At 42.6% G+C, this 15329-nt stretch overlaps 1 non-coding gene across 1 annotated transcript; it reads left to right on the forward strand.

Annotated features, from left to right (window-relative positions):
- Positions 1–14927: 14927 nt before the first annotated feature.
- On the forward strand, positions 14928–15059 carry LOC113923257. Its single transcript, XR_003520256.1, has one exon. It is a non-coding gene; the product is annotated as a small nucleolar RNA SNORA70 (small nucleolar RNA).
- The last annotated feature ends 270 nt before the right edge of the window (positions 15060–15329 follow it).

The raw sequence follows: 15329 nt of genomic DNA on the forward strand, positions 1-15329 counted from the left end.
TTTCAAAAGATTTTATTTATTTATTTGACAGAGAGGGACACAGTGAAAGAGGGAACACAAGCAGGGGGAGTGGGAGAGGGAGAATCAGGCCTCCCGCCGAGCAGGGAGCCCGATGCTGGGCTCCCTCCCAGGACCCTGGGATCATGACCTGAGCTGAAAGCAGACACTTAACGACTGAGCTACCCAGGCGCCCCTATATCTTTTTCTTTATTGGAAGCAAGTAGTGTAAGTCTACATCTTTTAGTTTCTGTTAGCACATATTGAGTGCTTAAGATGCACTTGCCATGGAGAGTTGGGTCACCCTCGTACTATTTGATCTGGAGCAGGTTCTGGGAATAGTAACATTTGTCAATGGGAGGAGTTATGATGGTTGAGAAAGAGGGAACATCGGGCAGATATCTAGCACAATGCCCACCTTCAAGTGGGTGGTTCCTGAATGATGGTCATTAATGTGGTTAAGTGTAATGGTGGACATTACACTTGGGGGGCAGAGTGCTAAGCACGTGCAAGTCTACTAGAGAGGAGAATGATAGGGTGGAAGGGAAAGATGAAGGATAGGAGGGAAAGGTTTCCAGTGAAAAAGCTCTGACCCGTTCTGTGGATGAGTACAGGAGGGGCTGAGAAGTGGAAGGGAGAGGGGAGGGGCAGTAGGCACTGGGGTCTTGAGTTCCCAGACCAGAACCTTATTGTTTCCAGATTTTTCCCCCCCAATTCTTCACTTTATATTCTTCTGATTGTAAAACTTACACATACTCAAAGTAGAAAGTACACAGATATTCTGTTCTTTCCCTCCCCTGACTGATCTTGTTCCTAAGCCTATTTAAATTAGTATTCCCATTAAAGATGTTTAACAATGTAATTATTTCCAGTGGTATTAATCACTCATTCAAAATCCTTCCAAAATTTTTCCTTTTTGCTAGAGAACATACTTTTTTTTTTTTTTAAATCACCCACCTTATTCTGTAGATGACGCATGCTGTGGTCAGAATCTTTGTTATTGCCAAAATCAGCCTTCCCGAGCTCATCTAATTCACCTCCCTAATGCTAGGCCTGTCCTTCAGACATGAAGACCCTCCCGTCTTTTAAAGTTGCCTTTTTGACCTTCTTTGACTGCCAATGCTCTTAAACATTTAATATATATATATATATATACACACATATATATGTATGTATTTGAATCATTCAAAAGTATGTGAAATGAGTATTTGTGGGTGTTTGTACATGTACACGTACACACCATATGTAACATACCAACAGGATGAACCTTGGGAATATGCCACCTAGCCTAAGGATTACTACGTTACCAGTATGATTTGTGTCAAAAATGTAATAGCAAACTCCACTGGGTATTTATCCAAAGAATATGAAAACACGAATTCGAAAAGATATATGCACCCCTATGTTTATTGCAGCAGTATTTTCAAAAGCTAAATTATGGAAGTAGCCCAAGTGTCCACTGATAGATGCAGGATAAAGATGTGGTATATTCATACAATGGAATATTACTTAGCCATAAAGAAAGGCATCTTGCTATTTTCAACAACATGGGTGGATCTAGAGAGTGTAATGCTAAGTGAGATAAGTCAGAGAAAGACAAATACCATATGATTTCATATGTGGAATTTCAGAAACAAAACGAACAAAGAAAGTAAGACTCTTAACTCTAGAGAACAAACTGATGGTTACCAGAGGGGAGGTGGGTGGGGGATGGGTGAACTAGGTGGAGGGGATTAAGAGCACACTTAATGAGCACTGAGTAACGTACAGAATTGTCGAATCATTATATTGTACACTTGAAACTAATATAACATTACTGTGATAATTCTACTGGAATTTTTAAAAATGTAATACCAAAAATGTTAAGGACACTTACATAATTTCTTTCTACTTTCAGTGTCTTTTGATTGAGAAAATGACACCTATACTCCTGACTAAAACAGCTACTCCATAGTTCATGAAACATACATTTATTTACTTCTTATTTCAGTGATCACTGGTTCTTTCCTTTTATTATTACTTTTATTCTAAGTAGGCTGCACACCTAGCATGGAGCCCAGGGTGGGGCTTGAACTCACAACCCTGAGATCAGGACCTGAGCTGAGATCAAGAGTCGGACGCTTAACCCATTGGGCCACCCAGGCGCCCCCCCGCCCCGTCCATTTTCATACACTTGAAAAATTGTAGACCGTTGTGTGAGATTTGCACATAAGAGATCTGCATAGTGTAAAGGTTAAGTTCTTGAGCTCTGGCTTGGGTTCACATTTCTCAGTTTCATCATTGAACACACTGTGGGTCCTTGGGCAAGTTTTCCTGCGCTCTAAAATGGGAATCATGCTAGTACCAACTCAGAGGGGTTTTCTTTGAGGATTAAATGATTAGGTGTGAAATACTTAAAGCTTACATAGTAAGTAGGTAAGTGGTAATCACTCTGGGTGCCACGTCTTATTTATTCAGCCCGTTGATTGCTGGACCCCGTTTTTGGCCCTCTGATAGAGAGCCGCTGGTCTGGACAAAGGTTTGCTCTGTCATTTCCAGGGGAATGCTTCTTTCCTGATGTTAAATCATATCTGTACCTTTTGCTCTTTAACAATTATGAATCTGACTATCTAATATAACTCATAGTATCTTTGTGTGCTGACATTTTGTCTTTCCAAAAAGACTGGGAGCCCTGTGAAGATAAGGATTTGGTCTTCATGTTTCCTTGGGCTCCATCATTATCTGATCTCTCTGGGGATAGAACAGAATATTTAGTGGTTGTCCTGCTAAGTGAAAGAGTTGTTCTTCTTTTTAAACATAAAATCTAATTTCCTACCACAGATAAATATATATATTTTTTGTTTTGCTCCTAGGGTGACAAAAGGCAGCCAGTCTTCATCTTTCTATATCTACGGAGGCACTGAAATTTGGCTTTGGCCTTGTTTTTCAGGGGATCGTATAGGCAAATACTTACTTTGGCATTATTTCTAGTTTCCCAAACTTGAGTGTGATTAAAGATCAGGTGTTTGTGTAGGTTGTCATCCTGTCTAATTAACATAACTAGAATGAGGATTGTCGTTTGAGAAAAATAAAATCTTGCCCTCCATTGTCCTTGGTTGAAAGTAAATGTATATTTAATATTGTATATGTGCACTGTAATAACCACAGGAGCAACCCAGCAGCTGTCATTACTGAGAAATTAAATTATTTTTCCTTCAGTACAGGGTCAAACTTCTATAATGGGTCTGCTAACATTTTTAAATGTTTAAGTTGTAATAATAAAAACATTATATGAGAGTTTGGATTTATTCTTGTATTCCAGAAATTCGTTCAATATTGGTAATAGCTTTAGTTTAGTCAAAAATTGACTTTAGTATTTATTCCTTCCACATTTATCCAAAATGTGTATTCAGAGCATCTCTCTCTTTAACCTTTCACATGGTGACCTTTAACCTCTCCACAACTAGCCACCTGCAGGGGAACTATCTGGTATTTCCTTGGGCTTACTTCCTCAGGTTTAATTTCCTCACGAAGCCCTAGCCAGAGGTGGGAATACTCACACAGATTTTGGGATAGACCAGACGGAGCCTCATACACCTCTGGAGAGAAGGTATCCTTTTATAAAGGGGTTCTTGGTTTGCTCCTTCATTGATCAATTACTTGATCCCAACTAGCCTCTCTTTCCCATGGGAAGGAAAGACAGGGTGTGGAGAACATCCCTCAGCCCGTCTTCAAGACTGGTGCCCGCTAATGCTTGCCACCAAAGCTTCCTATAAATGGCCAGTGGGTGTGCAGATATTTACTGAGCACGTATTGGGTTCCAAGGTCAGCAGTAGGGATTGTGGAGTGCCTAGAGTCTACGACAGAATTATCCTACCCTTGAGGTGCTTACACAGAGAAGTTAGAGCAACACTAAGGGCTGACTGGTGTGGCCCTGTTTTAGAATGCAAAAATGCCCAGATCTGGTAAGGGGAAAAGTATTCTGGGCATGCCTCAGAAAGAGCTAGAACTTGAGAAAGATCTTGAAAGGTGGATAATAATATATTTTGTTTTTAAAAGATTTTATTTATTTGCCAGAGAAAGAGAGAGGGAGGGAGAGCACAAACAGGGGGAGAGGGAGAAGCAGGCTTCCTGCAGAGCACGGAGCCCGATGCGGGGCTCGATCCGAGGACCCTGGGATCATGACCTGAGCCGAAGGCAGATGCTTAACTGACTGAGCCACCCAGGCATTCTGAAAGATGGATAACAATATTTACTTTTTAAAAATATGTAAATGTATAGCTTAATAAATTCTTGCATGTATATGTATATACCTAACTACCACCCACATCAAGGTAGAACATTTCAGCACCCCAGTAGCCTCCCTTATGTCCCACTGGGGCAATAATAATCTCCAGGAGTAACCACTCTTCTGACTTCTATCACAATAGATTATTTCTTCTTTTTTTTTTTTTTTAAGATTTTGTTTATTTGACAGAGACAAACACAGCGATGTTTTAGGTAAGAACACAAGTAGGGGGAGCGTGAGAGGGAGAAGCAGGCTTCCCGCTGAGCAGGGAACCCGATGCAGGGCTCGATCCCAGGATCCTGGGATCATGACCCGAGCCAAAGGCAGACACTTAATGACTGAGCCACCCAGGCGCCCCCACAATAGATTATTTCCCTCTGTGTTTGAACATCATTCAAAACGAATCATACAGTATGTACTTTTTTTGGACTGGCTTCCTTCATTCCACATTATGTCTGTAAAATTCATCCATTTTATTGTATGTAGGAGTTCATTAACTTTCATTGTTACATAATATTTGATTGTATAATTATATCACAATTTTCTTATCCAATCCATTGTTGATGATATAGGGGTTGTTTCCAGGTTTGAACTATTATTACAAAGCTTCTATGAACATTCTTTTTTTTAAAAAAGGTTTTTTAAAAATTTATTTATTTGAGAGACAGCACAAGCAGGGGGAGTGGCAGGGAGAGGAGAGAGAGAAGGTGTCAGCAGAGAGCCCAACGTGGGACTTGATCCCAGGACCCTGGGATCATGACCTAAGCTGAAGGCCGGTGCTTACCGGCTGAGCTACCCAGGCATCCTATTCTATGAACATTCTTATACATGACTTTTAGAGATACAAGTGCTCATTTCAGTTGCGTATGTACCTAAGAAATGGAATTGCTGGGTCATGGGTTTTTCTTATACTTAGCTTTGGTAATGCTGCCAATTTTCTGAAATCGTGGTATCAAGTTACACTCCCACCAAGAGTGTCTGAGAATTCCAGTTCCTGCATATTCCTGCCAAAACGTGGTATCGTCAGTCCTTTTAAATTTAGCTTATCTGGAGGATGTAGTGCTATGTAATTTGTATTCCCTTGATAATTAATGAAGTCAAATACCTTTTCATATACTTATTGGCCATCTGGATAGCTCATTCAAATCTTTGTGAAGTACCTGTTCTTATCTTTGGCCCATTTAAAAGGATTACATTGTCTATCTTTTTGTTATTAGTTTTGGCGTTTCTTTCTATATTTTAGGTAAGATTTGCTTTGACAGATATCGCAATAATCTTTTGGTCTGTGGCATGCCTTTTCACTCACATAATAGTATGTTTTGGTGAATGTGTTAGTTTTAATGAAGTTTAATTTACTAATGTATTTTTTATGATTAGTGATTTTCTTTAATAGACTTTACTTTTTAGAGTGGTTTTAGGTTCAAAACAAAACTGAGCAGAAGGCGCAGAGATTTCGCATAGACCCTGACCCTCACGCCCATTACTGTAGCCTCTCTCCAGTGATCAACACTCCTCACCAGAAGAGTACGTTTGTTACAATCAGTGAACCTACATCAACACGTCACTATCAATCAAAGCTCATAGTTTACACTAGGGTTCACTCTTGGGCTTGTACTTTTCTACAGATTTGGACAAATTTGTAATAACTTGTATTTGCCATTATAGTAACCTACAGGGTAGTTTTATTGTCCTAAAAATCCTCTGTGTTCTGCCTGTCCATCCCCCTCTCGCCTGATAATCCCTGGCAACCACCGATCTTTTTACTGTCTCTATAGTTTTGCCTTTTCCAGAATGTCTTATAGTTGGGATCATACAGTATGTATGTAGCCTTTTCGGATTGGCTTCTTTCACTCAGTAATACGCATTTAATTTCTTCCATGTCTTTTCATGGCTGATAGCTCATTTCTTTTTAGTATTGAATCATTTTGCATTGTAGGGATGTACCACAGCTTGCTTACCTGCTCACTGCTGAAAGACGTCTTGGCTGCTTCCAAGTTTTGGCAATGATACTGTTATTGAACAACAGTAGTCAGTTTATTGAATAACTGAAGAAAGCTGTCTTAAACATCCACATACAGGTTTTTGTACGGACATCAGTTTTAAACTCCGTTGGGTGAATCACTGTACGATAAGAGTATGTTTAGTTTTGTAAACTGCCAAACCAGATTGCAAAGCGGGTGTTTTGCATTCCCCCCAGTGACAAATAGGAACTCTCTTTCCTAGTGCTCCACATCCTAACCAGCATTTGGTTTTGTCAGTGTTCTGGATTTTGGCCATTCTAGTAGGTATGTAGGGCGATCTTGTTTTAATTTTGTTTTCCCTGTGACTTATGATGTGAAGCATCTTTTCATATGCTAATCTGCCATCTGTATATCTTCAGTGAGGTGTCTGTCAAGGTTTTTGGCTCATTTTAAAATCAGATTTGTTTGTTTTCTTATTGTTGAGTCTTTTTTAAAAAAAGATTTTATTTATTTATTTGAGAGAGTGAGCGAGAGAGAGAAAGCACAAGCAGGGGGAACGGCAGAGGGAGAGGGAGAAGCAGGCTCCCCGCTGAGCAGGGAGCCTGATGCAGGGCTCAATCCCAGGACCCTGGGATCATGACCTGAGCCAAAAACAGACGCCTAACCGACTAAGCCACCTAGATGCCCCTTACTGTTGAGTCTTAAGAGTTCTTTGTATATTTTGGACAACAGTCCAATATCAGTTGTGTTTTGCAATTATTTTTCTCCCAGCCTGTGGCTTGTTTTTCCATTCTCTTGCCATTGATTTTTGCAGAGCGGAAGTTTCTAATTGTAACGAAGTCGGTTTATCCATTGTTTCTTTCATGGATTGTGCCTTTGGTGTTGTATAAAAACTCATCGCCGTACCCAAGGTCTTTTAGGTTTTCTCCTGTGTTACCTTCTAGGAGTTTTGGAGTTCTGCCTTTTACGTTTAGGTCTGTGATCCAGTTTGAGTTAGTTTGGTGAAGGGTTTAAGGTCTGTGTCTGGACTTCATGTTTTTGCATGTGGATGTCCAGTTGTTCCAGCACCACTGGTTGAAAAGGCTGTCTTTGCTCTACCGTATCACCTTCGCTCCTCTGTGAAAGATCAACTGACTGTATTTATGTGGATCTGTTTCTGCGCTCTCTGTTGTGTTCCATTGATCTATTTGTCTATTCTTTAGTCTGTATCACACTGTCCTGATCACTGCTGTAGCTTTAGAGCTCCTTTGTCACCTGTCCCATGTGACCATATGTTCATGTCTGTTTGTGGACTCTATTTTTGCTCCATTGGTCTGCTAATCTATTCTTGTGCCAATACCTTCCTATCTTAGTTGCCTTGGCTCTAAAATCAGTTTTGATATCTGGTAGTGTAAGTCATCCAGTTTTATTATTCTGTTTCAAGATTGCCTTGGTTTTTCTGTGCTTTGATTTTTTTCATATACATTTTATAATCACCTTGTCAATATCTTTAAAAAATGCTGTGATTTTAATTGAGATTCCACTGAATTTATAAATGAAATTAGGGAGATCTGACATCTTCAAATACTGAGTTGTCCATCCATGAACATGATACATTCCTCCATTTTTGGGGGTATTCTTTAATTTTTTCAGCAGTGTTTTATGTTTCACATTTTCAGTGTAGAGGTCTCGTACTTCTTTTATTAGATTTATTCCTAGGTATTTTTTTTTTTTTTTGGTTTTGGTTCTATTGCAAATTCTATTTTTAAAAGTTTACTTTCTAATCATTTGTTTTCAGTATATGGAATGCAATCATTTTTTGTTTTTATTTATTTTAATTATTGTAAGATATACATAACAAAATTTACCATTTTAACCATTTTTAGGTGCGTGGTATAAGGGGTGTTAAATACATTCACATTGCAAACATGCAGTTGATTTCTCTTGGTAACAGCTCTATTGAGATAGAATTTAAACACCATACAATTCACCATTTAAAGTGTGCAAATTCAGTGGCTTTTAGTATATTCACAGAGATGTGCAGCCATCAGCACAACCAATTTGGAACATTTTCATCCCCCTCAATAAAGCACCCTGTACCCGTTAGCTATCACTTCGCAGTGCTCCCCAGACCCCAGCCCCTGGCAACTGCTTATCGGCTTTCTGTCCATCTATTCCCTTCTCAGATTGCAGCAGTTTGAGAGGTTTAAAAGAATGGCTGGAGCTTCATCTCTCCTTGTGGGTAATGTTTTAAGAGTTCCTGTAGGTAGAACCTGCTCCTGGACTCTGTCAGTCTTTAAGACACTTGCATTCTTTTCTTTGCTTCTCTGCTCAGTTCTTAGCTTTCTATTTCTTTTCCGTTTCTTATTCATGAAACAAAGAAGTGCGTTTCTAACATCTGTCACTCACCCTCTCTGAAAGTTGAGGCAACAAACCCACTCTTCCTTGTTGGTGGGTTCTTCTTCTTTTTTTAAAATTTTTTTATTGTTATGTTAATCACCATACATTACATTATTAGTTTTTGATGTAGTGTTCCATGATTCATTGTTTGTGCATAACACCCAGTGCTCCACTCAGAACATGCCCTCTTTAATACCCATCACCAGGCTAACCCATCCCCACACCCCCCTCCCCTCTAGAACCCTCAGTTTGTTTTTCAGAGTCCATCGTCTCTCATGGTCCGTCTCCCCCTCCGACTTACTCCCCTTCATTCTTCCCCTCCTGCTATCTTCTTCTTTTTCTTTTTTCTTAACATATGTTGCATTATTTGTTTCAGAGGTACAGATCTGTGATTCAACAGTCTTGCACAATTCACAGCGCTCGTTGGTGGGTTCTTCTAACCCCAACACAATGTCCTTCTTGATGGCATGCCTTTCCCTGGTTCATTCAGCTGCCGCTTGAAAACACTTGTTTTCTCCATTCCTATTCTCCAGTCTTTCTTTCTCTCATGCAACTGATTTTTTCCATGCAATTGATTTTTAAAATCAGTTCTATTTTTTAAAAGATTTTATTTATTTATTGGGGGGAGAGAGAGAGAGAGAAAGCACGAGCAGGGGAGAGAGGCTGAGGGAAAGGGAGAAGCAGGCTCCCTGCTGAGCAGGGAGCCCCATGCAGGACTCGATCCCAGGACCCCAGGATCATGGCCTGAGCCAAAGGCAGATGCTTAACTGACTGAGCCACCCAGGCGCCCCTGGGTTCTATTGAGGTATAATTCACATGTGCTTGAATTCACCAATTTTAAGTGCATAGTTTAGTAAGTTTGATAAATATATATCGCCATGCGACAGCGAAGGTGTCAGCTGGGCTGACAGTTAAGATATAGAATATTTCCATCATCCCCCAAACTTATGCCCCTCTACGGGTAACCCCAAGCAGCCTTCCTCCTAGGCCCTTGGCATCCACTAATCTGTTTCCTCTGACCATAGTTTTGCCTCTTTAAGAATTTCACAAAAAGGAATTATACAGTAGGTATCTTTTATGTCTGGCTTCTGTCACTTAGCATAATGCTTTTCATATTTACCTATGTTGTGTGTATCAGAAATTTGTTCTTTTTATTTATTTATTTTTTATTTGTTTTATTTTATTTTTTTAGTTTTTTTAAAGATTTTATTTATTTATTTGAGAGAGAGAGAGAATGAGAGATAGAGAGCACAAGAGGGAAGCGGGTCAGAGGGAGAAGCAGACTCCCTGCCGAGCAGGGAGCCCGATGTGGGACTCGATCCCGAGACTCCAGGATCATGACCTGAGCTGAAGGCAGTCACTCAACCAACTGAGCCACCCAGGCGCCCAGAAATTTGTTCTTTTTTAAAAAAATTACTGAATAGTATCCACTGTATGGATATACCACAGTTGATCTGTTCACCAGTTGAGGGACATTTAAGTTGTTTCCAGCTTGTGGCTACTAGGAATGAAGTTGCTGGGATATTCTTGTACAACTCTTTGTTTGGAAATATTTTTTCATTCCTCTTGTATATATACCTAGGAGCAGGATTGCTAGGCTAGATGGTAAATATATGTTTGACTATAAAGAACTTCTAACCTGTTTTCTAAATGGGGCTATGCCAATTCGTATTTCCACCAGCAATGTAGGAGAGTTACATTTGTTCTGCATCCCTGCCACACTGACTAATCTTTTAGCCATTCTAGTGGGTAGGCAGTAAAATACCACTGTGGTTTTAATTTGCATTCTTCTGATGAATAATGATGTTAAGCATCTTTTGTGTACTTATTTGCCATTTTGTATACCTTCTTTGGTGAAGTGTCTGTTCAGATCTTTTATCTATCTTAAAAAATCAAATTGTCTTATTGATTTGTGAGTGGGAGTGTGTGTGTGTGTGTGTGTATCATGCTGTGGGAAGCTGGATGAATAATGGCCCTCTAAAGATGTTTATGTCCTAATCTCCAGAATCTATGAATATGTTACCTTAGATCTTGAGATGGGGAAATTATCCTGGTGGGTCCAATGTAATCACAAGGGTCTTTATAAGACGGAAGTAGGAGTGTCGGCATCACAGGTGGAGATGGAAGCAGAAGTTGATGTGCTGTGGAGCTGCAAGCCAAGGAATACAAGCAGCCTTGAGAAACTGGAAAAGACAAGGAAACAGATTCTCCCTGGAGCCTCCAGGAGGAAAGCAGCCCAGCTGACACCTTGATTTTAGCCCAGTGAGACTGATTTTAGGCTGTGGTTTTTTTGTTTTGTTTTGTTGTTAAAGATTTTATTTATTTATTTGACAGAGAGACACAGCGAGAGCAGGAACACAAGCAGGGGGAGTGGGAGAGGGAGAAGCCGGCTTCCCGCTGAGCAGGGAGCCCGATGTGGGACTCGATCCCAGGACCCTGGGATCATGACCTGAGCCGAAGGCAGACGCTTAACGACTGAGCCACCCAGGTGCCCTTTGTTGTTGTTGTTTTTTTTTTGTTGGTTGTCAAATGATCCTTTATTGAAACACTTTCCTTTGTAGTTAGCTCGCTGGGCATCCCACCGCCCCACTGTTGATGTCATCTATGATGTCATGAGGGTGGTGGCCATCAGCATTGCAGCCCACAGACTGGGTAGTCCCCAGGATTTCTTTAATGGTTCCAGAGAGTTCTCTGTCTAAAGATCGGTGTCGCATCTGTTGGGCAATACTGACAATCTCATCAAAAGTGATATTTCCACTGTGCTTAATGTTTTTCTGCTTCTTTCTGTCTCTTGGTGGTTCCTTGAGGGCTTTGATAATCAGGGCAGAGGCAGAAGGTACCACTTCAATCTGGGCCTGTCTGTTCTGAGGGGTCAGTTTCACTGTAATCCTTAGACCTTTCCAATCACCGGTTGCCGTGGTGATGTCATCACCAAACTTTTTTGGAGACAGACCCAGCGGGCCGATCTTCGGGGCCAGGGCAGACGTGGCACCGACTTCGCCACGGGGGCACCTCAGGTACACGACTTTGATCTCATTGTGGTAAAACGTAGGTGGCATGGCAGAGGTGGCTGGTGTCGGATGAACCCGGATTCGGGACGACCGAAGAAAGTTGCACCTTTGCCTCCCCGAGCCGAAAGCCAAAAGTGATTTTAGGCTGTTAACCTCGAACTGTAAGATAATTGATTTGTAGGGCACCTGGGTGGCTCAGTTGGTTAAGCATCGGCCTTCGGCTCAGATCATGATCCCAGAGTCCCGGGATCGAGTCCCACATCAGGCTCCCTGCTCAGTGGGGGGGGCCTGCTTCTGCTCCTCCTCCCCCTGCTCATGCTCTCTCTCAAATAAGTAAATAGAATCTTAAAAGATTCTAAAAAAAGATAATTGATCTGTATTGTTTTAAGTCACCAAGTTTGCAGTAATTTGTTAGAATAGAGGTGTGCCAGCACTCAGGGTTTATGGAATGATTCTAAGTCTTTTTTCTCTGCTTCTAAGCCATCTTGTTTTTGGTTCTACCATATTGTTCTGAGTGGAGGAAGCAGGGTGTTCAGGAGGTGAGAACGGCACAAGAAAGCTGACCCAAAGTGGACATGAGCATCTGCTGCGCAGAGCGGATGGGTCTCAGATAGAGTAGAGTGTGTTGGAGAGTGGACATGAGGTTATGTGGTGCAAGCAGAGGAATTTGGCCTTGAGAACCCACTCAGATTGGAGCGTTTGAGTGGTTCGCTGGAAGTATGGGGCAGGGGCGGTGGGACTGGGATGAAACAGGCAATGGGGAGAAAAGACTTTCCCAGTCTCTCTCACTCTGTCTGGGTGCAACGTGAACCAGGCATGCTCATGACTATTATTTTAACACAGCATTGCACAGTTCTGCGAATGAAGTGGATCCTGTTCATGAGGGATGGGGGCTCTGGGAGGTCACAGCCATCTCATCTGTCTGGGACCTTCTGGCTCTCCAGATTGCCCAGGATGACCCCCCCCCCCCCCCCCCCCCGCCGCGTCAGTCTTCTTCCGAACTGGCACGGGCCTTACTGAGGACGTTCAGAAGCGGTGCTGTCTGCCTTGTCCACCCTTCACTGTAGCCCCGCAGCATTTCAATATACCAGCAGGGCCATGGGGTTTGTTGGAGGGTGGCCTTCTGCGAAGGAGCCAAAACATACCGGCTGGGGTCTTGAAAGCTATGCACTTTTGTCTTCTCTACTTCTCTGGCTCTGGTGGCACAGCCATCACACCGCATCTACCCAGCTCTGGGGACCAAGACTTCCGTCCCGTTCCGAACCCAGGCTACCTCCAGACCCCTGGCCAAGGAATTTTCCATTCTCTTTTCTACTTCTACCTAGCCTAGGGCAGTTCAAATGCAACCTCCTCCAGGAAGCCTTCCCTGATAGCTCCACCTAAATAATACTTATTTTCTACACTGCACATGTTCAGTGTCCAGTGATTGTCTGTGTACTACTTCATTGTATATTATGTGGTCCTCTAATCATTCTGAAAAGGCAAGTGTGGATGGATGCCTTGTCTTCCAGTGAGATGGCATGCTTCTTGAGGACAGGGAGCAACCTTTCTTCATTTGTGCCACATCTCACCAAATATATTGTAAACCACTTGGGGACAGGTGCTGGTCTACACGAAGACAGTGTTTATGATGCCATTCCAAAAGTTGTTCAGTAAACTCTTGAGGGGTAGGATGACTGGACTGGAACTAAATAAGAGGTGAGGAGGAGTTCTTTGGGAGCCCAGAAGAGAACATTTGTTTATGGAAAAAGACATTTCCTTTCTAGTGGTATCAATTCCTAAATTTAGGGCAAACCTATCAGCCAGCACTAGTATTTTACACTGTCAGAAACTGGGCTTCTGGTCCCTAATCCCTTTTTTCTTTCATGTGTGTGTGTGTGTACTCTCCTTTCAATATTTCAACAGACTGGAAGTTTAGTGAGTATCTTGTATGATAAACATTAAGGACTCCAAGATGAGTAATAGGTGATGTTTCTCTGCAGGTGGGCGATCTTAGCTGCTCTGAGTCTTTACCTGTCTGGGTGCATGTCACTCACAAACCTCCATCTCCAGCCCCAAGCTCCTTCCCCAAGTCCATTTCTCATGTTAGGTGTTAGGCAATTTCCCACATGTCAAAATACAGAAAATAAGACTGCAGCCCCACGAGGAGTGAGGTAATGCCTTGCCGAGAGCCGCCCTCCCCTGCCATGATGTCACATGGCTTGTTGAAGCTGTGGAAGGAGTGAGGGGTGGGAGATCCTAATTCGTGGTTGGATTTTGGCAGAAAGCTGAGACACCCAGAACACTAGAGACCACCTCCTACCAGTGGGAAGCTGAGTTAAAATCGAGAGAAACTAGTGGTCAAATTCAGTCTTCCCATGCACAAGAAAAAAAACATAACATCAGAGGAAAAAATTAGTGATCGCCTACTAAAATGAATGAAAGCAGCAGGAATAGTAACAACAACAGGACAGAGTGGGAAACAAATATGGTATAATTTGGAGAGTTTATAGTTTGGGTGGGGGGACAGATCCACTCTAAGGATATGCCCTCCTTTGGTAGCACTGACTTGGCTTCTGCATCCTAGCTTGCATGGACATGGGAACTGTGTGGGAGCTGATAAAGGTGTTCCACCAAGACCTCAGTCCAATCCAGTCTCCATCCTCCCCTTTTGCAGCTTCCCCTACCTCCACATTTTTTTTTTTTTTTTTTTTTTTTTTTTGCCGGGTGGGGTGGTGTCTGTGGTTAGGACAATGCCTCAGATTGCCAGGAGAGGGCAGCAGATCACCCCCCCGCCCCCACCCCCACCACCCAGGTGTAACCTTAGCGCTTCCTAGAATTCCAGCCAGTGGTTACTGAGTGCCCACTACGTGCCGGGCTCTGTGCTGGGCACTGGGGTTGCAAAACTGACTAAGATATGGTCCCTGCTCTGGAGGAGCCCATGGTTTAAATGAGTCAGACAGCCATGGAAATGCATACAGTGCCAAACAGGGGGTGAGGTGCTAAGGCAGAAGGCTCTTTGGGGGACTGCTGTGTCTCAAGGAGGGGTGGGGACAATAGGGGCATTAAAAAACACCTCAAAGGGGCGCCTGGGTGGCTCAGTCGTTATGACCTTTGGCTAGGGTCATGATCCCAGGGTCCTGGGCTAGAGCCCCGAATCGGCCTCCCTGCTCAGCGGAGAGTCTGCTTCTCCCTCTCCCACTCCCCCTGCTTGTGTTCCTGCTCTTGCTGTCTCTCTCTCTGTCAAATAAATAAATAAAATCTTAAAAAAATAAAAATAAAAAGCACCTCAGAAGAGGAGATGCTTGAACTGGGTCTTGAAAGATGATGGGTCTGCAGCCAATTAAACTGACTCTGCTCTTTCCCCATGGGGGCCCAGGGTGCAATGGCTGCAAACAAAGCCTCCTTGGTAGTGTATGCAGCCTGTTGCCCTAAGGATTGCCCTAAGGGACATTGGAGACCGCCCTTTCCAGTGGACATTGATGTCTCACCTCATGTTATCTCTAATCTAGGCTCCAGACAGGTATGCGGGGTGCCTTTGGAAAACCCCAGGGCACAGTAGTCAGGGTCCATATTGGCCAAGTCATCGTGTCCATCCATACCAAGCTTCAGAACAAGGAGCATGTGATTGCAGCCCTATGAAGGGCCAAGGTCAAGTTCCCTGGCCACCAGAAGATCCACATTTCCAAGAAGTGGGGCTTTACTAAGTTTAATGCAGAGGAATTTGAAGACATG

Source organism: Zalophus californianus, chromosome 9, assembly GCF_009762305.2.
Source record: "Zalophus californianus isolate mZalCal1 chromosome 9, mZalCal1.pri.v2, whole genome shotgun sequence".
In the NCBI taxonomy this organism is placed as follows: domain Eukaryota; kingdom Metazoa; phylum Chordata; class Mammalia; order Carnivora; family Otariidae; genus Zalophus; species Zalophus californianus.